Source organism: Apodemus sylvaticus, chromosome 6 (assembly GCF_947179515.1).
Source record: "Apodemus sylvaticus chromosome 6, mApoSyl1.1, whole genome shotgun sequence".
NCBI classification, from domain to species: domain Eukaryota; kingdom Metazoa; phylum Chordata; class Mammalia; order Rodentia; family Muridae; genus Apodemus; species Apodemus sylvaticus.
Genome location: NC_067477.1, coordinates 124,663,141 through 124,689,070, shown reverse-complemented (window position 1 = coordinate 124,689,070; position 25,930 = coordinate 124,663,141). Strand labels below are relative to the sequence as shown.

Genomic DNA, 25,930 nt, shown 5'->3' with positions numbered 1-25,930 from the left:
TTTCGGGCTAAACACTTCAGTTGTGATGGTTTGTATATGGTTGGTCCAGTGGCACTATTAGAAGGTGTGGCCCTATTGGAGTAGGTGTGTCACTGTGGGTGTGGGCATTAAGACCCTCATCCTAGCTGACTGGAAGCCAGTATTCTGCTAACATCCTTCAGATGAAGATGTAGAACTCTCAGCTCCTCCTGCAGCATGCCTGACAAGATGCTGCCATGTTCCTGCCTTGATGATAATGGACTGACCCTGTGAATCTGTAATTTAGCCCCACTTAAATGTTGTCGTTTATAAGAGATGCCTTGGTCATGATGTCTGTTCATATCGGTAAAACCCTAAGACACCAGTTATGATTGACAGAGTGACTACAAAGATATCCTACTTGTATATGCTATCTATTATTGGGGACCTGTAACATAAATAAATAAATAAAAATAAATAAATGGGGGCTTGAATGGTGCCTGGTGATTTTAAATTGTGTACTAAGCTCTAAAGGACCTGAGTTCGGTTCCCAGCACCCACTTCAGGTGGCTCACAACTACCTGTAAGTCCAGCTCCAGAGGGATCTGATGCTTCTGCTCTTGGCAGGCACCTGCACTCCCATGCACAGACTCACATAGAACACATGCACATTTTTATATTCAATACATTTCAAAATCATGCATCAATGAAACTACAGTATGTAATCACCAAGCACAAGACGACTGTGATGGCTATTTTAATTTCAATAATACAGACTTTAAGACAGAGACTACATCCAGATAGTAAAAGACAGGCTTCCTAATGACAAAAAATGTCAACTTATTCAGAAGACATAATAATCTGTTGCAATATCTAATAACAGAACTTCGAACTACACATACTGAAAACTGACAGCAGCAGGCATATCAGACAACTCCATAAGTATAAAGAGTACACTTATCTCTCTCAGCTACTAATAGGACAAGAAAAAACTTCAGTGAAGAATAAATGATCTGAGAAATATCATTTATCTTTAGAATTTACAGAATACCTCATGGCCATTAGCTTTTGCTAATGTGTTAAGGATACACATTCTTTTCAAGTACATGATGTGTATTTACCAAAACGGAGAATACTTTGGGTCTCAAATATTAAGTTTATATTGAAGGGAGGAAAATTACCACGTGATTTTTCACCATATCAGAATCAAGTTAGAAACCAACAGCTGTCAGCTATTCTAAAACAAGCTGGTCATGTTAATCCTGTTGTACTGGAGACAGAGGAAAGTGGATCTCGTGAGGCTAGCCTGGTCTACAAGGAGAATCCAGGACAGTGAGGGCTTTTACACAAAGAAACTCTTCTCAACAGAACAAGACAAGAGAAAACAAAACAAAAATATATTCTAAAACAAAACATGAAAATATTCATATATTAAAGAATTTAATAACCTTCTCCTAAATAATTCACAGGTGAAAATGAAATCATAAAGGACACTGGAGATATTGTATAGTGAGCAACGGAGATGCACTGACCCTAGAGAGTGAAACAATTAACACAGCACCTGGGAGGGAACAGAAATGTTCATCCAGGAAGCAGAAAACTGGTCTGAGGTTCTGGCCAGGGCTGACCCCTCTGGTACTAAGGTAAGAAACAGAGACCACAGGAAGCCCTCTCTCTAGAAACCATTATGCCCCTACCAATGAGGCCTAGAGCCTAAAATTCCAACACAGTAAGAAGTGAACTCCTGGAGGCTTCATGTAAGAATGGCTCTTTTGTGAAAACACTGTTCTTTGGAAGACACCTGCAAACATATCTTTATAATCTTTTCTGAGATGAGAGGAAGCAGCATTGTAGTTTTAAAAAATGTTCATTAAAGGATGTCAGATAAGGATGAACTACACCCAGAGAAAGACCTTCTGTGTAAATAGAAAGAACATAAGACAAGATGGCTTCATGACACACGACATGTGTTGGAAATATATTATGCTGGGGGAGGGGCTATGCCTGTTTCCACATAAAAGAAAAGCTGTGGGTTCTTTCCAAGGTGATAAAAATCAGACATGACGAAGAGAGACCTCCTGAAGACCTTAGCGACAGAGAAGTAAAGGGAGACTAACACAATCAACAAAATAGTTTTGTATACTACAGGATAAAAGAAGAGAAAGACAGCCCTAAAAAGACTCACACTCTGGGGATGCTGAGATTCTGGGACCTTCCATTCCAGCTTCACACTTGACTCTACTTCAACTCCCTCAAAGCTGATTGTTTTAGAGACTTGTTTCCAGAACTACTCACCTATTCAGCCTTTCAGAATGTCATGGTCAAGATGTCAGCTGACCAATGAACATAGCGACTGGAAGGCAAATAATGTCTCCTCTGACGAGTCAACTTTCCTATTTCCCTTTGGGCCCCCAGATGGTAATTCTTCACCTCAATTCAGCTGGAATCAGACAGAAAACAATCATCGTCCCAGTTCCCTATGTTGGGGTGGATGGTTCTGATTATTTTAGGAATTATAGATATGTTGTCATTTTAGAGGTACTTTACAAATGTAGATTTGGACAGGGAGGGAGCTAAAGAACTTAAACTCAGGTATTTCTACCTTTCTTCTTTCCTATACTTCCTTCTTAGGTAAAGGGGAGGGGGGCGGAAAAGAAAAAGGGGGATATATAGAAATTATAGAAATTATTATTCATAGAAATTAAAGAAATAGACAAATAGGGACAGGTTGGCAAATATACTTTTAAGCAAAACATTACATAGCCAGATCTAACTGCAGCAATCGACCTTGCAGGTATAATTTATAAGGAGAGAAAAGGGGACGGTCTGTGTTAGAATGGGTTAGGATGTGGTGCTTTATTTTGATTGGCATGCTAATTAGTTGAACCAAATGGGGCTTCTGATTGCTGGACTTCAATGCTTTGATACATGGACCTTGGTAGTCAGTGGCGGAATAAAGGAGTAGACCTTGCTGGCTAGCTGTAGGAATGTAGTCTAAAGGATTGTAGCAGGGCAGAAGGAATTGGGGAGAGGTCAAGGCCTACCAGAGCTATGTCTGCCAGGCCCAGGCTGCCTAGACTCCCTTCGCCTTCTCTCCTAAGAATAACTAACTGGCCTTAATTCTCAATCTCTGCTCATTGGATTCCACTGCTTCCAGCTACAGCCGCAGTGAGCCTGCAGCTGAGTAGGAGCTGGGGGAAAAAACCCTAAATATGTATTTTTATTACCCAAACATCTCCTGAGAGAAATTAATTTGTACATGTTACTGGCAAGACATTTGCAAGGTGTGTGAGACAGCCTGTTGTTTAAGGTTGTTTTTCAACATTTTCTTCTCCTTACTCTTTTTTCTTCTTATTTTTCATTTTTTTAAATTTATTTTCTATATTCTTTGTATACATTCTAAAAGCTTTTCCCTTTCCCAGTCCCCCCCCCATATGTCCCATAAGTCCTCTTCTCTCCATCCATTCTCCTGTCTTTCCCCCCTCCCTTTCCTCTGTCCTGGTACTCCCCTACCATGCTGGATCAAGCCTTTCCAGGATTAGGGCCCTCTTCTTCCTTCTTCTTGAAAATCATTTGATATGCTAATTGTATCTTCAGTATTCAGAGCTTCAGGGCTAATTAATATTCACTGATCAATGATTGCATTCCATGTGTATTCTTTTGTGATTGCATTACCTTGCTTAGGATGATATTTTCCAGTTCCATCCATTTGCCTAAAAAAATTCATGAATTCATTGTTTTCAATTGCTGAATAGTACTCCAATGTGTATATATACCACATTTTCTGTATCCATTCCTCCATTGAGGGATATCTGGGTTCTTTCCAGCTTCTGGTTATTATAAATAAGGCTGCTATGAACATAGTGGAGCATGTGTCCTCATTGCATGCTGGGGAATCCTCTGGGTATATGCCCAGGAGAGGTATAGCAGGATCCTCCGGAAGTATCATGCCCAGTTTTCTGAGGAACTGCCAGACTGATTTCCATAGTGGTTGTACCATCTTACAATCCCACCAGCAGTGAAGGAGTGTTCCTCTTTCTCCACATCCTTGCCAACACCTGCCCTCTCTTGAGTTTTTAACCTTAGCCATTCTGACTGGTGTGAGGTGAAATCTCAAGGTTCTTTTGATTTGCATTTCCCTAATGGCTAATGATGTTGAGCATTTCCTAAGGTGCTTCTTGGCCATCTGAATTTCTTCAGGTGAAAATTCTTTCTTTATGTCTCTACCCCATTTTTTTAAATAGGGTTATTTGGTTCCCTGGGGTCTAACTTCTTGAGTTCTTTGTATATATTGGATATTAGCCCTCTATCAGATGTAGGGTTGGTGAAGATCTTTTCCCAATTTGTTGGTTGCCGTTTTGTCCTTTTGACAGTGTTCTTTGCCTTACAAAAACTTTGTAATTTTACGAGATCCCGTTTGTCAATTCTTGATCTTAGAGCATAAGCTATTGGTGTTCTGTTCAGGAACTTTTCCTCTGTGCCTATGTCCTCAAGGGTTTTCCCCAGTTTCTGTTCTATTAGTTTCAGTGTGTCTGGTTTTACATGGAGGTCCTTGATCCACTTGGAGTCGAGCTTAGTACAAGGGGATAAGATGCAAAGTGGCTGGTTATAAAATCAAATCAAGTAAATCAGTAGCCTCCTATACTCAAAGGATAAGCAGGCTGAGAAAGAAATTAGGGAAATGACACCCTTCACAATAGCCACTAACAATATAAAGTATCTTGGTGTGACTCTAACCAAACAAGTGAAAGATCTTTATGACAAGAACTTCAGGTCTCTGAAGAAGGAAATCGAAGAAGACCTCAGAAAATGGAAAAATCTGCCATGCTCGTGGATTGGCAGGATTAATATAGTTAACATGGACAATTTGCCAAAAGCAATCTACAGATTCAATGCAATCCCCATCAAAATCCCAACTCAGTTCTTCACAGAGTTAGAAAAAGCAGTTCTCAAAAAAAAAGAAAAAAGAAAAGAAAAAGAAAACAAAAAAGAAAAAGCAATTCTCAAATTTATCTGGAATAACAAAAAACCCAGGAGAGCTAAACCTTTTCTCAACAGTAAAATATCTTCTGGGGTAATTAGTATCCCAGACCTCAAACAATACTACAGAGCAATAGTGGTAAAAACTGCATGATACTGGCACAGGAACAGGCAAGTGGACTAATGGAATAGAATTGAAGACCCAGAAATGAATCCACACACCTATGGTCACTTGATCTTCAACAAAGGAGCTGAAAACATCCAGTGGATAAAAGATAGCCTTTTCAACAAATGCTGCTGTTCAACTGGAGTTCAGCATGCAGGTAGAAGTCTTTATGACTGATACAAAGTTGAAGTTATAATCTCTTATATTAGTTCAGAATTTACTTATGCAAATTTAAGGTTTTCATTGGTATAAATGTATTATTGATATAAAACTGAGATTAATATTATTCCCATGTGGGAATTGTGCCCATATAACACATTTAAGAATAAAAGGAGCTGGGCGGTGGTGGCACACGCCTTTAATCCCAGCACTTGTGAGGCAGAGGCAGATGGATTTCTGAGTTCGAGGCCAGCCTGGCCTACAGAGTGAGTTCCAGAACAAGGCTACACAGAGAAACCCACCAGATAGCAAACTTGTGGTTGTGAGTTAATTAAAAGGGTGTTCCTGGGTTATTTCCATTAGAAATGGCTGAGAGCAGTCAAGGCTTAACAGTTCAGAAATGCTTTAGGTAGATAGATGGTCTTCAAAGGTGTCAGAAGTACACAGAATATGGCATTTATTGACATTTATTAAAGATCATTTGACTGGAGACCTGTCTGCTCCTCACAGCACCCCTTTCTTTAATTCAAAAAGGAAATTGAGCATCAATAGAGTTGCTTCAGTTGTGGCAAGACAGTCACCAAGCAAGAATTGCCTCATTTCATCTACAGAAAAATACTGTCCAAAGAAAGGACACACTATGCAAAATAGTCGACTAATAATCTCTGTCAAGATAGAATAATTAGCCCTTCAAAATTCTCCATTACCAAGTCTGTCAGATGATCCTGGGCCAGAAGGCTGAAGACTGATGCTCTAACATTTTGGTGTATAGGGTCTGTCCAGGTGATCAGCAGTCTCTATAAATTGGCTAAGTTTTAGAATCTATATGGTGTGTTTCTCATACTTTCAGGTAATATTAGTCATTCTTGGATTTCTGATGGGGTTGAAGGCTAGTAGGCTCATAGCCAATTCAAGCTGTTTAGCATTTAGAAAGATGATACAGATTTGAGAGGATGGTTTTCAGATGGGTTACAATCTAAAGCCAGGACTTGAGTCAGGTGTCGAATTACAAGTCTTTTAATTTCAGATAGACAACAGAGGTACTATTTAATTGATAAAAATTGATGGACTGGGTGTTAGGTCTATCCTATATATTATAAATTACAAAATGGTAATAATTAAGCTCAATTAATGTCTAAGATAAAAGAGTCTTTCAATTGGACAGAAAGGGGGAGGTGTTGTGGATACCTCTGGGCTTGTAATTTGATGATAATTCTACTCCTCTGACGCGCTGAACATGAGGAGTTGCCTTGTGAACCTTCTCCCCACCCTAACTTTTCAAATAAAGGCTTGAGCCTATGATTGGGCAGGAAGGAGGAGGAGGGGCTGAGAGTTTGTGGGACTAGCTATGGAGGATGCATGGAGAGGCTGCAGAGAGAAGCTCATGGCCTAGAGAAACTGCAAGTTAGATGGGATAATAGAGATGGGAATAGATTAGTGTAGTGGGAGATCAGCCCGATCTAGGCTTATAGCTTATATTGTTACTGATTGAGTTGAGATTTCTTTTACCCGGTTGGAAAAATATAGCAACAATATTTTGTTTGTTTGTTTGTTTGTTGTATGTTTGTTTGTTTTCAGTCAGGGTTTCTCTTTGAAGCCTTGGATGTACTGAAACTCTCTCTGTTAACAGGGACTCAAGCTTAATCCCATGATCCACCTGCCTCAGACTCCCAAGTTCTGGGACTAAAGATATGTGTCACCATACCTGGCAGTAAAGTTGGTTTTAATGTCATATTTAAAAAACAAAAAACAATATCCTGGAATAGCAAGATGGCACACCAGGTAAAGTGGTTAGCCGTTTTAGCATGGGCACCTGACTTTCATTATTCCATGTTTTATGTATACTTTTCATATACAATCACACTGAAAATTCATAGATGGGTATTGCCGTTTCATTAAATAATACGATTTAAGGAAATTAATTACCAATGGTGAGGAAGTTATGTTGGGAAATGGAATATGGGGGCTGGAAAGATGGTTCAGAGGTTAAGAGAATGGTCTGCTCTTCTAGAGGTAGTGAGTTCAATACCCAGCAGTCATATGGTGGCTCTTAACCATCTATAATGAGATCTGGTGCCCTCTTCTGGCCTGTAGGCACACATGCAGACAGAACGTTGTATAATAAATAAATCTTTAAAAAAAAAAAAAAAAAAAAAAAAGAATAAGGAATTGAGTCCTAAAATGTGACTGTTCTCCTCCTCCTCCTATGAAGAAAATATACACTACCATTATCCACTTTCTTCAAAAAATAAGAATAAACTCCAAAGTCGATGGATTATCCAGGCAGGAATGCTGGTCACCTGAACCACCACTTAAGACTCACAACATCGAGGCGGCCAGGATTCTGGGTCTATCTGAGGGAGGAGAAAGCACAGCATTTGTTGATGGTTGGAGGTGGTGGGTGTCCAAGAACTGGAACAAGGTGACGCTCTTTGCCTGTTCCGGAATAATGGAGTAACCATTTTCTCAACAGGAAGGCTATAGGTGCTGCTAGCTTATTTCAGTATTGGACACCGAGTAAGAAGCGAGGGCTACTAAACACACAGAGAGATGCGCTAAGTCTCCTATGGGTGCCTCCGCATCGCAGGCTCTTCCGTCCCGCGCTCCTCCCTCCTGCACCCACCCACCAAAGCACTCACGGATGGGGCTTAGCTGCCGCTGTGCTGGGCAGTCACAGCCAACTAGCAGGGCCCTCTGTCATCCTCCAGGTCGCCCTGACGCCCCAAACCCGAGCTTTACAGCACTGACCCTGTTCTGCTGAGGGTGCGCTGCGCATGCGCTGTGCAATTGGTGCGGGACCCAGGAACCTCCCACTAGGCCCTGAAAGCAGATTCGCTAAGAAACTTGGGGCGGGCGGGGTTAAGAGAGCTTGGGGGAGTGCGGGTGCGCGTGACCAGCGTCCTGCGCATGCGTCGTCTCCAGGCTTCCTGTGGGCAGGAGTTTGGGAGGCGGGGCATCCGCGTCCCTTGGCAGTGCGGAGCTGGGCAGGTCGGTCCTGACTAGACTAGGAGGTGAGGAGGCGTCGCGCTCTGCCAGGCTGACACGCACCGCGATCCCTGTGTCCCTGGACATCTTCAGGAAGGAATTCGAGTTTTCAGCCTCGGGGTTGGCAGCTCGAGGACTCCTTCATTTTAAATATTCAAGTGAAGTGTAAGTACTAATAACTGTTGTGTCTTTCTTGGTTTCGGATAGAGAAGAAGCTTGTCAGGTTTGCTCTTTCAGAGAATGAGAGTTAACCGTCTTTCCAAAGCATCATCTCAGGTCGGGTCGTGGTGCTCTTCTTTCCTGTTGTAGATCTGAGTGCAGCAACACTCTTAAGCAGTGGGAAAGACAAAGAATCTGAGAAGAAAGATGAGATGGATGACGACGCCATGTTCACCACACTAGGCGAGGAGGACAAATCAAAGCCTTTCGTGGCTCCTCGCTGGGCCACTCGGGTGTTTGCCGCAGACTGCCTGTGCCGAATCATCAACCTGTGTGAGAACGCAGACCAGGCTCACTTTGATCTTGCCTTGGCATGGTCTGCTAAACTACGAAACCCAAAAAGTAAGTGCAAAATCATTCTTCTTTTCCTGGAAGTCTTTGATAGGTTTGAGATAGTTCACCTGTCTGAGTCATGCTTTAGGCGGTGCATTTTATTTATTGCAAGTTGCCTCACCTGGACCGTAAGTGTCTGTCCCTGTATACTACTTGTTTGTATTTAGAATATTTGTGTATATTTAGATATCTGTGTATATTCTTTCAACCATGTTAGAATAACAAGGCTTGCAGCTTACGTTTCCTCAGGACATAATCCTCAGTTTAACACTTATTTGATTTCCAGAGTGGTTGGATCTGCTTGCAATCCCACCAGCAGTGGAGGAGTGTTCCTCTTTCTCCACATCCTCGCCAACACCTGCTGTCTACTGAGTTTTTAATCTTAGCCATTCTGACTGGTGTGAGTTGAAATCTCAGGGTTGCTTTGATTTGCATTTCCCTAATGACTAATGATGTTGAAAATTTCTTAAGGTTCTTCTCTGCCATTCTAAATCCTTCAGCTGAAAATTCTTTGTTTAGCTCTGTACCCAATATTTTAATAGGGTTATTTGGCTCTCTGGAGCTTAACTTCTTGACTTCTTTGTATATATTGGATATTAACCCCTGTCGAATGTAAGGTTTGTGAAGATATTTCCCAATTTTTAGGTTGCCGTTTTGTCCAATTGACAGTGTCCTTTGCCTTACACAAACTTTGCAATTTTATGAGGCCCCATTGGTCAATTCTTGATCTTAGAGCATAAACTATTGGTGTTCTGTTCAGGATATTTTATCCTTGGCCCATGTCCTCAAGGGTCTTCCCCAGTTTCTGTTCTATTAGTTTCAGTTTATGTGGAGGTCCTTGATCCACTTGGACTTGAGCTTAGTATAAGGAGATAAGATTCTGCATGCTGACCTCCAGTTGAGCCAGCACCATTTGTTGAAAAGGCTATCTTTATTCCACTGGATGGTTTTAGCTCCTTTGTTAAAAATCAAGTGACCATAGCTGTGTGGGTTCATTTCTGGCTCTTCAGTTCTATTCCATTGATCTACCTGCCTGTCACTGTATCAATACCATGCATATTTTAACACTGCTGCTCTTTAGTACTGCTTGGGGTATGGGATTCTGATTCCCCCTGAAGTTCTTTTACTGTTGAGAATAGTTTTAGCTATCCTGGGTTTTTTGTTATTCCAGATGAATTTGAGAATTGCTCTTTCTAGCTCTATGAAGAACTGGGTTGGGATTTTTATGGGAATAGCATTGAATCTGTAGATTGCCTTTGGCAAGATGGCCATTTTAACTATATTAATCCTGCCAATCCACGAGCATGGAAGGTTTTTCCATTTTCTGAGATCTTCTTCAATTTCCTTCTTCAGAGATCTGAAGTTCTTGTCATATAGATCTTTCACTTGTTTGGTTAGAGTCACCCCAAGGTACTTTATGCTGTTTGTAGCTATTGTTAAGGGGGTCATTTCCCTAATTTCTTTCTCAGTCTGCTTATCCTTTGAATATATAAAGGCTACTGATTTGCTTGCATTGATTTTGTAGCCAGCCACTTTGCTGAAGTTGTTTATCAGCTATAGGAGTTCTCTAGTAGAGTTTTTAGAGTCACTAAATATACGATCATATCATCTGCAAATAGTGATAGTTTGACTTCTTCCTTTCCAATTTGTATCCCTTTGACCTCCTTATGTTGTCTAATTGCTCTAGCTAGAACTTCAAGTACTATGTTAAAAAGATATGGAGAGATGGGGCAGCCTTGTCTAGTCCCTGATTTTAGTGGGATTTCTTCAAGCTTCTCTCCATTTAGTTTGATGTTGGCTACTGGTTTGCTGTATATTGCTTTTACTGCATGTTTAGGTATGGGCCTTGAATTCCTGTTCTTTCCAAGACTTTTAGCATGAAAGGATGCTGAATTTTGTCAAATGCTTTTTCAGCATCTAATGAAATGACCATGTGGTTTTTTTCTTTGAGTTTTTTTATGAAGTGGATCACATTGATAGATTTCTGTATATTGAACCATCCCTGCATCCTGTGATGAAGCCTACTTGATCATGGTGAATAATCGTTTTGATGTGTTTTTGGATTCGATTGGCAAGAATTTTATTGAGTATTTTTGCGTCGATGTTCATAAGGGATATTGGCCTGTAGTTCTCCTTCTTTGTTGGATCTTTGTGTGGATTTGGTATCAGCGTTATTGTGGCTTTGTAGAACGAGTTGGGTAGTGTTCCTTCTGTTTCTATTTTGTGGAATAATTTGAGGAGTATTAGTATAAGGTCTTTTTTGAAGGTCTGACAGAATTCTGCACTAAAACCATCTGTTCCTGTGCTTTTTTTTTTGGTTGACAGACTTTTTATGACCCCTTTTATTTATTTAGGAGTTATGGGACTGTTTAGTTGATCTATTTGATCCTGATTTAATTTTGGTATTTGGTATCTGTGTAGGAAATTTTTCATTTCCTCCAGATTTTCCAGTTGTCTTTCGTATAGACTTTTGTAGTGGGATCTGATGATTTTTTGAATTTTCTCCATTTCTGTTGTTATATCTCCCTTTTCATTTCTAATTTTGTTAATTTGGATACTGTCTCTGTGCCCTTTGGTCAGTCTGGCTAAGGGTTTATCTATCTTGTTGATTTTCTCAAAGAACCAGCTCCTAGTTTTTTTTATTCTTTGTATGATTCTCTTTGTTTCTATTTGATTGATTTCAGCCCTGAGTTTGATGATTTCCTTCTACTCCTCCTGGGTGAATTAGCTTCTTTTTGTTCCAGGGCTTTCAGATGTGTGGTTAAGCTGCTAGTGTATGCTCTCTCCAGTTTCTTTTTGGAGGCACTCAGGGCTATGAGTTTTCCACTTAGCACTGCTTTCATTGTGTCCCATAAAATTCGGTATGTTGTGCCTTCATTTTCATTAAATTCTAAAAAGTCTCTGATTTCTTTCTTTATTTCTTCTTTGGCCAAGGTGTCATTGAGTAGAGCATTGTTCAGCCTCCATGTGTATCTGGGCTTTCTGTTGTTTTTGTTGCTATTGAAGACCACTTGTACTCCATAGTGATCTGATAGGAGGCATGGGATTATTTCTATCTTCTTGTATTTGCTGAGGTCTGTCTTGTGACCAATTATATGGTTGATTTTGGAGAAGGTACCATGAGGTGCTGAGAAAAAGGTGAATTCTTTTGCTTTAGGATGAAATGTTCTCTCTATATATATCTGTTAAAGCCGATTGATCCAATACTTCAATTAGTTTCACTGTGTCCTTGTTTAGTTTCTGTTTACTTTATCTGTCTACTGAGGAGATTGGAGTGTTGAAGTCGCCCACAATAATTGTGTTAGGTGCTATGTGTGCTTTGAGGTTTAATAAAGTTTCCTTTACGAGTGAGGGTGTGTGTTCTCATAGAGTCTGCATGAGATCTGCTCAGGATCTTCTAACTTTCATGGTCTCTGGTGAGAAATCTGGTGTAATTCTGATAGTTCTTCCTTAATATGCTACTTGGCCTTTTTCTCTCATTGCTTTTAATATTCTTTCTTTATTTAGTACATTTGGGGTTTTGACTAGTAAGTGACGGGAGGAATTTCTGTTCTGGTCCAGTCTGTTTGAAGTTCTGTAGTTTTCTTGTATATTCATGGGCTACTCTCTCTTTAGGTTAGGGAAGTTTTCTTCCATAATTTTGTTGAAGATATTTGCTGGCCCTTTAAGTTGTAAATCTTCACTCTCCTCTATGCTTATAATCCTTAGGTTTGGTCTTCTCATTGTATCCTGGATTTCCTGGATGTTTTGGGTTACAAGCTTTTTGCTTTTTGCATTTTCTTTCACTGTTGAGTCCATGGTTTCTATGGTATCTTCAGCATCTGAGATTCTTTCTTCTATCTCTTGTATTCTGTTGTTGATACTTGGGTTTATGGCCCCGGATTTCTTCCTAAGGTTTTCTATCTCCAACGTTGTCTCCCCTTGTGATTTCTTAGTTATTTCTACTTCTGTTTTTAGATCCTGGATGGCTTTGCTCAGTTCCTTCACTTGTTTTTTTGTATTTTCTTGTAGTTCTTTAATATATTTTTGTGTTTCCTCTTTCACGACTTTTGTCTGTTGACTCAATTTCTCCTGCATTTCTTTAAGTAATTTTTTTGTTTCCTCTTTATTGGCTTCTATCTGTTGACTCCTATTCTCCTGAATTTCTTTAAGTGATTTTTGTGTTTCCATTGTAAGGGCCTCTAACTTATTCATGTTTCCCTGCATTTCTTCAAGAGATTTATTTATGTCCTTTTTGTGATCCTCTAACAGTATCATGACCAGTGATTTTAAATCCAAATCTTGTTTTTCTGGGGTGTTGGGATATCCAGGACTTGCTGTTGTTGGGGAATTGGGTTCAGATGCTGCCATATTGCCTTGATTTCTGTTCCTGTGTTTGCCTTTTGCCATCTGGTTATCTCTGAGGTTAGTTAGTGACAGCAGTCACTGGCTGGTGCTTGAACCTCCTGTGGGCCTGTAAGGCTATTTCCACACTGCTGGATGACTGGGTTTCCCCTGGCACAGATTGATGATGTGCTGCTCTACTGTTTGGTTTTGTTGAAGCCCTAGTGTGTCCTGCCCAAGAAATGTTGTACTTGGGTTGTCTCTGTGTACCTGGTGTTGCCTTTCTGGTCTGCCCTGTAGTAAAGATGGTAGGTGCTGTGTGGACCCCCTCCAAGAGCTGATCACTCTGTAGGGCCAACAGCCCAGGATAAGGATTGTTGCTGGTTTTCAAATGCTCTGCTGATAGAGGTTCTCGAATGCCCCCCACCCCCTACCGAATACCCTGCTCCTGTCTGTTCTTGAGTTTCAGGGAGTAGGATCTTCCCCATGTCAGATGTGTCACAGGTCTACCACATCCAATGGAAAGGGGCAGTGGCAATTAACCTGCTCCTGCTGGTTCTCTAGAGAGTATTAGGTAGTGGGATCTTCCCTGTGTCAGATGTGGCACAGGTCTCTGGCTGAGCTGGCTGCTTGGTCCCAGGAGCCAAGATGGTGGCGACCTTGGACCACTGGGCTCCATCTAACCAGGAGACCCTCTGCAGGTCAGACTCCTCCCTGGCTGAGCAGCTGGAGCCAAGATGGTGGCTGAAGACCTCAGACCGTGGGGCTCATCTAACCGCGGGACCCTCTGCAGGTCAGGCTCTTCCCTGGCTGAGCAGCTGGTGCCAGGATGGTGGCTGGCGACCTCCGGGGAGATTCTTTAAAAAAAGGTTGTTCGTGGGCTAGAGTGGTGGCTTGATGGTTAAAGGCACTTGCTGCTCTTGTAGAGGACCCAGATTCAATGCTTAGACTATCAAATGACTGACGAATGCTTGTCACTCTAGTGCCAGAGACTCTGATGCCCTCTTGTAGCCTCTGTGGCCCTCCATGGGGATGCATTACCTATTCCATCTAAGAGGAGAATGTTCTTATATGCAGAGACTGTTCACAGTATGGTACTGTGATTCCTCCATGTCCTCTGCATGTACTCTTTGCTTCATGGTACTTCACAGCTATGACTGGATGGTAAGATGGTCTCACAGGACTCAGCTTAGGTTCCAATATGAAACATGAGCCAACTCTGACTGAAAAATTGCAAACCTGGTACTTGTGCTTTCCAGGTCCTTCTGGTAGCATCCTCATCTCCTGGTCTTCCTGCACACTGCACTTTAGCTATAGGAATGATCACTCCTAGACTGCAATAAACCTCCCAGCCCTTAATTCCCCTTTACATTTCCACCCTTTACATACTCATCTTAGATTTTAGGAGAAAGGTAGAAGGGTTTATGGGCGGAGACTGTTAGGAAGGCAGCTCTCATTTCAGGTACAATTGCTTGATCTAGAGTTTGACAGATTCCTAGATTTTGTGAATTAGGTGGCAGAGGATACAAGAATTATTGTCTTTTATTCTTCCATTTATTTCTTTATGAATTATTGTCCTGTTATTTACATTTTGTTTATTTGCATTTATATAGCATGAGTAGACCCATTTTAATTCAGATCCTCCTGTCTGGGACTCTCCCCCAAACTCTGTCAGGGGCTTATTATACCTCACAAGGCTGGTTGCTTGTTTTAACCTCCTTTAGAAGGGAGCTTTGGAGACCTCTAGCCACATTCTCTTCTTCTCTCTTTATTTTCAGTGCCTACCACCAACATACACTCTTTAAACTTTAAATGTTAAATTTTGTTTTTAAAGATAGGAACTCGAGGAAACCTGTCTTGTTAGCCTTTCAATAGTAACAACAAAATCCAATTTAAATAACTCTTTGGGTGTGGGGTGAGTCACTGAGTTGCCAGGACTTCAGAAGACTGCCTTCAGTCCTCTGGCCTAGAGCATGTGAGTGTGATCATTTCTTCTAGTGTCTGTTCCCTGTATTTTAAGTTCACTGATCTTTGTACCTAGCTTGTCCTCATGTCACCCAGCATCTTTCTTGTTATACTGTATGCCTGCTGGCCTCGCACTCTCTCCCGCCCCATCACAGTCATGCTCCCCTTTATGTGTGTCAGTGTACAGTGCCTGTAATTACTTGCCTGCCAAGTCTGTGATCTCTGTCATATCTAAACCAGTTTCTGGTCCTTTCTTTCTGCTAGGAGTTGGGTTCTCTACGTCTTTATGTTCTTGGCACTTTGTCCTCAGATGCTAGGCATTGTAAATGCTGTGAAGTTTGTACTGGGTTTTGCTTTTCCTTTAAATTGTGCTGACCTTTGTCCTGAGATGTAGTAAAATCATTGTACTTTGCATCATTTGAATTCTTTTGAGATTTGCTTTTAAGCAAGCTCTAGGGTTACCTTTGGCCTGGCACTAAAAGTTCAAGACTTTAGCACCCATTCTGTTCTCATAAAAAGTCTTTAAAAATAATTTTGTAACTAAATTTCCTGACTACACACTGTTTTTCTACAATAGGGATTGTCGGGCCTGTGATCATAATGCAACCCAGAGCTGTGTTTTATAAATAGTTTACTGGAATTCATCACACTCGTTTCTATAGCATTGTCTATTGTATTCTGTAAGTTCTTTCTGGCTGCTTTCATAGTGTAGCAGCAGAGTTGACTAATTGCCTTATAGATAATATGGCCTGCAAAGCCAAAAATAGTATGTGACCCTTTACGGAAAAGTTCTGCCAGTGTCTATTCTGAGAGAATTACAAGCCCATTTGGGAAAGCCATGTTAATCGTGTATTTTGCTTCAGCTGTCAAATGTATATCTTGTAGTTGTCTGTGTTCACGTGCTGTTTTTTTTTTTTATATTTCTTTTAATTTTTTATTTTATTTTATTTTTTATTGATAAATTTTTTATTTACATTTCAAATGATTTCCCCTTTTCTGGGTCCCCACTCCCCGCAAGTCCCATAAGCCCTCTTCCCTCCCCCTGTTCCTCCATCTACCCCTTCCTGCTTCCCTGTTCTGGAATTCCCCTATACTCTTGCACTGAGTCTTTCCAGAACCAGGGGCCACTCCTGCATTCTTTTTGGACATCATTTAATATGTGGATTTTGTCTTGGGTATTCAAAGTTTCTAGGCTAATATTCACTTATCAGTGAGTGCATAACATGATTGATCTTTTGAGACTAGGTTACCTCACTTAGTATGATGTTCTCCGGCTCCATCCATTTGTCTAAGAATTTCATGAATTCATTGTTTCTAATGGCTGAATAGTACTTCATTTTGTAAATATACCACATTTTTTGTATCCATTCCTCCGTTGAAGGACACCTGGGTTCTTTCCATCTTCTGGCTACTACAAATAGGGCTGCTATGAACATAGTGGAGCGTGTGTCCTTATTGCATGCTGAAGAATCCTCTGGGTATATGCCCAGGAGTGGTATAACAGGGTCTTCAGGAAGTGTCATGCCCAGTTTTCTGAGGAACCACCAGACTGATTTCCAAAGTGATTGCACCATCTTGCAATCCCACCAGCAGTGGAAGAGTGTTCCTCTTTCTCTACATCCCTAAACAAACAAGTGAAAGATCTATATGACAAGAACTTCAGATCTCTGAAGAAGGAAATTGAAGAAGATCTCAGAAAATGGAAAAATCTTCCATGCTCATGGATTAGCAGGATTAATATAGTTAAAATGGCCATCTTGCCAAAGGCAATCTACAGATTCAATGCTATCTCCATAAAAATACCAACGCAGTTCTTCATAGAGCTAGAAAGAGCAATTCTCAAATTCATCTGGAATAACAAAAAACCCAGGATAGCTAAAACTATTCTCAACAGTAAAAGAACTTCAGGGGGATTCAGTATCCCAGACTTTAAACTTTACTACAGAGCAATAGTGATAAAAACTGCATGGTATTGGTACAATGTCAGGCAAGCAGATCAATGGAATAGGATTGAAGACCCAGAAATGAACCAACACACCTATGTCACTTGATCTTTGACAAATGAGTTGAAAGCATTCAGTGGAAAAAAAGATAGTCTTTTCAACAAATGATGCTGGTTCGATTGGAGGTCAGCATGCAGAATAATGTGAATCGATCCATTCTTATCTCCTTGTACTAAGCTCAACTCCAAATAGATCAAAGACCTCCACATAAAACCTGACACACTGAAACTAATAGAAAAGAAACTGGGGAAGACCCTTGAGGACATGGGCACAGGGGAAAAGTTCCTGAATAGAACACCGATAGCTTACACTCTAAGATCAAGAATTGACAAATGGGACCTCTTAAACTACAAAGTTTCTGTAAGGCAAAGGACACTGTCAAAAGGACAAAATGTCAACCAACAGACTGGGAAAGGATCTTCACCAACCCTAAATCCGACAGAGGGCTAATATCTAATATATACAAAGAACTCAAGAAGGTAGAACCCAGAGAACCAAATAACCCCATTAAAAAGTGGGATACGGAGCTAAACAAAGAATTTTCACATGAAGAACTTCGGAGAGCTGAGAAACACCTTAAGAAATGTTCAACATCATTAATCATTAGGGAAATGTAAATCAAAACAACCCTGAGATTTCACCTCACACCAGTCAGAATCGCTATGTTCATGTGGTATTAAAGGTCTGCTACTGCTCTGGGACACTTGAGTTTGATGTTTTAGACATTGTGGATCATAAGTGCTTTATCGAATTGTTTCATATTTTTATGCATTGCACTAGTCTGGGTGAACTTTCCCTTCTACAGTCTGTTTTCCTTTGCAGATGACCTCTTAGTATTGCATCTCTCTGACCTGATTCGAATGGCATTCATGGCTGCAACTGATCATAGCAACCAACTGTGAATGGCCGGGCTCCAGGCACTGGAAGACATTATCAAGAAATTTGCATCTGTGCCTGAGCCAGAATTTCCAGGTCATGTGATCCTGGAGCAGTATCAAGCTAATGTAAGTTTTGTGGCTTATTATCGACTAAGTGAAGTTTGCCAGGGTCAGTAAAGGAGGGATTGCCGGCTCTTCTCATATGGAACGCCTCAAAGCTTTGTGGTCTGTTTCAAAACTTCAGTCAACCTACAACTGGAGAAGGGTCAAACTGTTGTAACTATTTTTAATCTGTGAGAGCGTATTCATGGTAAAGCTAGAATAGAAATTCCAGCCTTGCTTTCCAGTCTGTGCTTAGATGTTCATCCATGTCATGCCCTGCCATTTAAATGATAAAAGTCCCTTTATTCACACAAGTGCTGCAGATTTGCAGGCTATGAGACCGTGCCTCAAAAAAAAAAAAAAAAAAAACAAAAAACAAAAAACAAAGCAAGTAACAATACTCCTATCTGTTTTTAGAAATGATTATTATTTACATCTGTTTATGAGTGCTCTGTCTTCCTGTATGTCTGCATGACAGAAGAGGACATCACATCGCCCTTATATATAGTTATAAGCCACCATGTAGTTGCTGGGAATTGAACTCAGGACCTCTGAAAGGGCAATCAGTGTTTTAACCACTGAGCTATCTCTCCAGCCCCTCAAATCTTTCTATTTAGAAATAATTTCAAATATTTAGGAAAAAATTCTACATTCTAAATCTAAAACCATTTGTATCCTTTCCCCATATTTCTCTGTTGCTCATTTTGATTTATCTGTTTAAAAGAGACTCTCTTCCTCCATCTTTCCTGCTGTGCCTTTTCCTCTTTCCACAGACACACATATGCACATACTGTTTTTTCCTAAGTCATTTCAAACTATTTTAGTCTGTAAAATGTTACCCTGGAGACATTTGAACTGTATTTCCAAAGGATAAGAACGTTGTCTTATGTAACCACAGAACAGTTATTAATTGCTGTTAGTTCAGTAGTGACTCCTTGCTTTTATTAAGTCTGTCACGCCTTTAGTCATTGAACAGAACTTTTGACTGTCTCCAGATGCTACTGTGTAAACAATGGAGTGACTGTTATTAGAAATCTCAACATAGCAATAGACTTCTTGCAACGTCTTTATTCAGCCTACATACGTTACACCTCATTATTTCTCAGACATGATCCTGGCCTTCATGGCTGATGCTGATTGGATGGGGTCAGAAGACAGTCTTCGAGAGTCAGTTCTTCCATCCCCCCCCCCCCCCCAGGTTCTCAGCGATTGAACTCAGAGTGTCCAGCTTGATTGACAGCTGCTTTTACCCATTCCTAAAAGGCAATACTTTTGAGGTGAGATGGTTTTGAGGTGTTTTTGTGCCTCTTAATTTTTATTATTCCTCGGTTAGCTAAAGAAATTGATCCACTTACATGGAATTTACCCAAGAAATATATAAATGCAATTAGAAATATGTTTAGAAATTTCATATAGGGGTGTGGAAGAAACACAAAACACAACAGTCTGCACATATCTTTGATTACATATGACTGTATCAGAAAATCCCATTTACTGTTAAACAGAAGCAAAAGCAAAGGAAACAAGCTTGTCCTTTGGGCATTCTTCCCATATAGATTTGATATTGATAACTTCCTAAAACGCAAAATTATGTTTAATCTTACTATAAAAGAAGTGGATAAGGAGGAAGTAATAAAGAAGAAAGGGACATAGATGTGTATTTGGTGTTTATTTTTAAAGATTTATTTATTATATGTAAGTACTAGGTAGCAGTATTGAGATACCCCAGAAAGTGTATCAGATCTCATTACAGTTTAGCCACAATGTGGTTGCTGGGATTTGAACTCAGGACCTTTGGAAGAGTGGTCAGTGCTCTTAACCACTGAGCCATCTCACTAGTCCTTGTGTATTTGGTGTTTTAACCTCCAATGACTCAACAGGCTTTCTGTTTACTAGTTGTCTCTAAAATAAAAATTTGCTCATTTTTCTAGATGGGAGCTGCCCTAAGACCAGCCTTTTCACAAGATACGCCATCAGATATAATAGCAAAAGCTTGTCAGGTAAGAAGAAAGCAGGCTTTCTATAGCCGCCTTCTGTAAATTCCTAGAAGTCTTAGATTTTACTTAAAGGGAGAAAAATCAAATAGTGGCAAACACTATTGAAATACAATAGTGTTCATTCCTTTTTTATAAATTTTCAAATAAAATCATTCATTCATTCATCCATCTGTTCATTCATTCAGTTGTCTGATCTGTGTGAGGCACTGCGCTCATATGGAGGGCAGGACAACTTGTAGGTGTCAGCCGTCTCCTCCACTGTGTGATTCCCACACAGGTCACCATTCTGACCGAGGGCGGGCACCTGCCAGCTGAGCCATCTCGCTGCCCCTCCTCATCTTGTCTCCTATTTTATTCTATAGGAAATGTAAAATAGTAGGCATTAATCACACTCCTTTTTTGTCATAGCTCAGGATTCGACTTTGGATCCTCAGCTACTATATTATGTCCAAGTGAACAGACCTGTAAACATCCTAAGGGGAGCCAAAATAAACAAAAAATATAAAATTTGTGATAACAAAGGAGTGTAGCAACAGTTAGGGCACTAGACATTATTGACCATAGGTTATGAGAATTCCTGGATTCCTGGAAAGAGCTGCACATTATGGAAGTGGCATTGTACCAGCAGTCCATGAGAGGTGGTCTCGAATTGTCCCATCTGCAGGGAGAGAGCCACCCAAGCACACGTGTCCTACCCCTGTGCTAAGGGCCTTCCTCTCCCATGTCTCCCCGAGGAAGGATTCCTGCACTGAGTTCCAATCTTTTCAAAAATGGCATTCTTTGTGTGCAAAGCATTGAACAGAGCTGTCTCCTCTGCAGTCTGCTGGAGAGCAGAGCCATGGCCCTCATCTTTGCTTGGGATCCATAGGCACACTGCCTGCGACTGCCCTCAGCAGTGCCCAGCATGAAGTTCTTTATTCTTGTGGTTGAATGGTTAACTCCATGTCATTGAGTTGGTGTCTCTGGTACTTCTTGCTCTTTAGGGGAATTAAGTCCTTCCACAGACAGTACGGCACAGAGAGAAGAGGATCATTGCTGTAAGGGGTAGATCTTTGCTTTGTGGTTGAAGTGTTGGGGTGAAAGTCAATCCTTTGGGACACTAACAAACAAGTATTGAAAGTAGTCATGTGCAATTTTCCGTTTGATGATGGCGTTGTGAGCACAGCACAGCACAGCACTCGGTCCTCCCACAAAGCTGCTGAGTGCTGGAATAGTGAAAGCCCCTAGAATTTCATCTCCCAGGGAGCAGTGTGAAGGCTCCTAGTGTTGAGTTCCCTGGAACTTGCTTGTTGGTGGCACAAGTTGCTTTTTCTATAATGGTTATTGTTTCCTGGTAGCAGGTTCAAATGTCTGGCCTCCTTTCCACTTGCACAAGGAAACTTAGTGTGGAACTGATGAGACAGTGAGTTGCACATTCGTTTTCTTTATAAAGGAAGGAGCAGCTTAGAAGGTTCTTGTTTGTTGGAAATAAATTCATTTTCAGAGGCTTCTAATCAGGGTAATCTATCTGTAGGCAGACCTGAGAAAGCTTCACCTGTAGGAAACCCAGCTGTTTTCTGTGAGGCCTAAAAACAGACAGTTAAAGCCAGAGCAGAGTCACAGACACGGTGTACCTTAAATATTTCACTTGAGCCTAAAATGCAAAAAATGTACACTTGCTTGCTTGGTGTGGGGCCAAGGTCTTTTCTCTGAATATGGTTTTGTTGACTCTTCATTGTCTTTCTTTACACACAAATCCATAAAGCATTACTTGCATTTTCCAGATATAAATACTCTTAAAAACCCACTTACATTTTTATTTCTGTACGTGTGTTTGTGTGTATATGCTCACATACATGTGGGTGGCCACAGATGCTAAAAGAGGGTATCATTTCTCCTGGAGCTATACTAGAGTTCTGGGCAGTTGAGAGCTGCCTGACAGTGCTGCTGAGAACCAAACTCTGGGCTTCTTCAAGAGAGCAAGGGCTCCTAAGCACTGAGCCATCCCTTCAGCCCCTAGATGAGTGGTTCTCAGCCTTCTAACGCTGTGGCCCTTTAATACAGTTCCTCATGTTGTGGTGACCCCAACCATAACATTATTTTCAGAGCTACTTCCTAACTAATTTTGCTGGTATGTGTCATAATGGAAAATATTTTTGGAAATAGAGGACTGTCAAAGTGGATGTGACCCACAGGTTGAGAACAGCTGCCCTAGACTCCTTAAAGAAGAGGAAGTAGGAAGGTGTTTTGCAAGGAAAGTTTAGAGCCACATTTCTGGTGTTCACACAATTCCCTGACTTTTAGTTACATTTCAACCAAATTGCACAAACATCCCGTATCTCCAGGATGTTTAGTTCTGTAGAAATCAACTCCTTTATTTCTTCTGACACTCTTATTATATTGCATGTCACTTTAAACTTGCCACTTGCAGAACTATTTTGGTAGGGAATTTATCTTGCCAGAAGTATGCCCTTAATAGCAATGTTTTTAAGTGTTCTTATTTTTATTAAACATTGTTTTCAGTTTTTGAAAATAAGATTTTAAGCAAATAAAGTTGTTAATGTAAGTATTTGGTCAGTTTTTAAGGTTTTAAACCTTAAAAGTCCATCAGCTATGATTTGAAACCCAAATACTCCAGAAACCTAGAATGGTTTTATAATCTTTTTGGCAGCAAAACCTGAGCTTACAACACTTATTTGCCCCTGAAGCTGGATGAGGTTTAGTCTTCATTTGTCTCTGAGTGATTTCTAATGAGTTCTCTATTACAATGTCCATGTGTCCACAGTGTGTTTCACCCCCGACCCTTCCCACTGTGTTCCTCAAGTGGTTCCTTTGTCCATTTTACCCAGAAGTCGTGGGCGTGAGCAGAGTTGCCAAAGCTGGCGCTGCCCAGGCCTCTTCCTGGTTGGCATCCTTCTGTTGACTTCGGTGTCTGTCCTCAGTGCGTTTCCTTTATTTCCCTGGGTTTCCATTTATTTTTCTTGCTCTACTTACCCCTTCAGTATACCTACTTCCTCTGTTGTCTTGGTAGAGGCCTTTAAGATATTCTCTTCCTGAACAAATCTGCCTCCTAATCTTACTTTAGTTATTGCCTTCGTGTGGAAGTTTCTGGTCTTATGTGGTTACCTTCCACTTGCGTCTAGAACAGAGTTTCCAGCTGTCTTGTGGATCTTTTAGTGTTATGTACAACTCACATGTGAAAGTGTTAGGAATCAAACTTATGCTGACTTGTCTCTGCTGAACTTTTCCTAGGTTTTAGCTGTACTCCTGATGGTGGTGCCACCTTCCTTCTGTTCTTCAAGGTTGGAGCTCTGACCCCCCAACCCGAGTCTCAGTGTCCACACCTGCCATACATGGTTTCTCACTTTGCATTCTTGGAGTCCTGTCTCCAAGGTTACCTTGGCTATTATTCCCAGGTCCATTCACGTCATGCATGTCTCTTGCAGTGCTGTAGAGACATGGAACTGAATGTGCTATTTATTGTCTGTATACTTTTTTTAAAGCATAAATCTAACGGCAAGGATCCTTGGCAACTCAGTACCATCATCTGATTTAGTCATGGGATTCGGCAGTTTCATCCTGTCTGACCTCAGCTTTCCCGGTCTTCACTTCTTCCTCACCTCACACCCTGGTGTCTTTATAATCAAGCTCTCCTGATGTCTGAGACTCTTCTCTCCTTCCTAGCTATAAGTGCGTTTATAAACTCTTTACTTATAACTTTGACTTTTTCTTTTCCCTGTTACAAAAGTCTTTCATGATAAGTAATTTGATAGTTTGATAGTAAATAGGTAATTGTTGAAGAAGTTTTCGAGTAGAAAACCACTGGAGGACCCTGTGTGTGGAAAGCCTTTCCAACCTTTGTCAGTCAGTCTTTGGCAAACTTTTATCTCATTTTGTATGGTGACATCCACCTGTAATCACAATGCTGGGGGTGGGGCCTGGAGCAGGAGATTGCCGTGTCAGGCCCACTCTTGCACTTCACAGCAAGTTCTAAGACAGTCAGAGGTACAAACCAAGACCTGCCTGAAAAACAGAACACAAATTCTCTGTATTGTAGAAGAATTATTATTACTTTCAGAGACCAGAAAAGGGATCTTCTGGAACTGTATTTTTGGTTTGTTGTGAGGCATCATGTGGTGCTGGGACCCAAACTCAGGTCCTTTAGCTTCTGAGCATCTCTGCAGCCCCTCAGCCATTCCTCTCTGTTCCTGTGGTTCTGGTGGTTAGGACCACTGAACAGCAATGCTGCCTCAGCATGTGTAATAGTCAGTTGAGATAAAGGATACTGGGCTTCAGGCTAGGGACTTAGATACATTCCTCCAGAGAAAGAAATTATGGTATATCGATGAAGTACCATAAGAATTAATTTTCTCTCCAGGTTTTAGACTATAGATCCAGCTGTCTTGCAAATAAAATATCCCTGGGATCCTGCACTTCACTCTGGTATTTTGGCAAAATAATGATTTTTGCTTATTTTAGTAAAATGTTTGCTTTTATTTATTAAATTTGGTTTCTTAAAATTAATGTAAATATGGAAAAGATACCATTTAGTGGATTTTATTTTTTATTTTTTTAAAATAAGCCCCTAACAATTGTTCTTCAATCTCAGCTCTTCCTTAACTGATCATCCCAGGTGTGTGTAGCAGTGTGTGTTCTGATGACCACGAAGATCCTTTTTATGGTAGCAGGTCCTCTGCACATTTGCTTCTGTGACTGATGGGCCTGCTGCGAAGTTTGGCAATGTTGAGGGTAAAGAACGTTAAAATGGAGTCAAGCCCTGGAACAAGTTCTATCTTAAGATTTATCATCTGTGTGACTCCTGCAAGAGACAAGTAGCTCGTTGCCTCAGGTTTATCATTAAAAAGTGGAAATATCTTTTGTAAGCTATGCAGTATAACAGTGCAAACCATTGTGCCTGGCACCTGAGATAAATAAATGCCTTCAAAATTAGGTCAGAATGCCACTTAACAGAATTATTAGTGTGCATTCATTTGGAGTAGTTTTGTAGTCGGTGGTAATGTGTTTTATTGTTTAGCAATTTGTAACTCAGGCTTAGTTTTTTCTGCTGACTGGGAATTGTTACACCACTACATTTCTTTTATCGCTTTCTCAGATGCCAGCATGTCCCAGGTCTGTCCACTGAGACCTATTTTACCTCTGTTTACTTCACATAGAGAGTTTGTTTGACAACTCCTCCAATTCTTTAGGTTTGTGTGAACTGTGTGACATTGAATATTACTTACTTGCCATTCAAAACTTATTTTCTTCTCATTAACTTTTATTTTTAATTTTGTTTGTATGTATGTATGTATGTATGTATGCATGTATGCATGTATGTATGTATACCACGTGCATGCCTGATGCTCTGCACAAGTGCTCTTAATCACAGAGCCATCTCTTTAGCTCTGTTCTGTCTTTTAATTTAAAAGTTTGGAAATGACTGAATATTTCATAGGATTATAATGTGAATTAAATTACATATAATTTATGTAAAGGACTGTGTGCAACACCTGCTATTTTATTCATAATGAATATTACCTTCTGTAATTAGTTTTACACTTATTAAAGTTTTGCTTCAATCCAGGGCTAATATTTCTCTTCTTGACACTCTGATTTATCCACCAGTGTGTTATGGACTGTCAGCGCTCTGGCAGGATAGTAAAGAACAAGGCAGCTGTGCTGTATTTACTGAGCAAGACCAAGTCAGAACGAGGAGATGGGACAGAAAGTAAAGCGAGCTACCACAGGAGAACCCAGAGTTCTGAAACAGGGCAGGGCACTGAGCTGCGCTGTAGTCTCAGGGCTAAAATTTTGGAGCAAGTGATGTTTGCTGGAAATTTGGAGGACAAGAGTAGATAGCAGGCAGGCGCTCATATGAAGAGT

General features: G+C 40.6%; 1 protein-coding gene and 1 long non-coding RNA gene across 2 annotated transcripts in view; both read left to right on the top strand.

The window, feature by feature from the left end:
- Positions 1-25,930, top strand: part of LOC127687990 (HEAT repeat-containing protein 5B-like) — a 165,640-nt gene that overhangs the window by 124,634 nt on the left and 15,076 nt on the right.
- LOC127687604 (uncharacterized) lies at positions 8,213-19,199 on the top strand. Its single transcript, XR_007978418.1, has 4 exons — positions 8,213-8,413; positions 8,558-8,809; positions 17,914-18,095; positions 19,178-19,199. It is a non-coding gene; the product is annotated as an uncharacterized LOC127687604 (long non-coding RNA).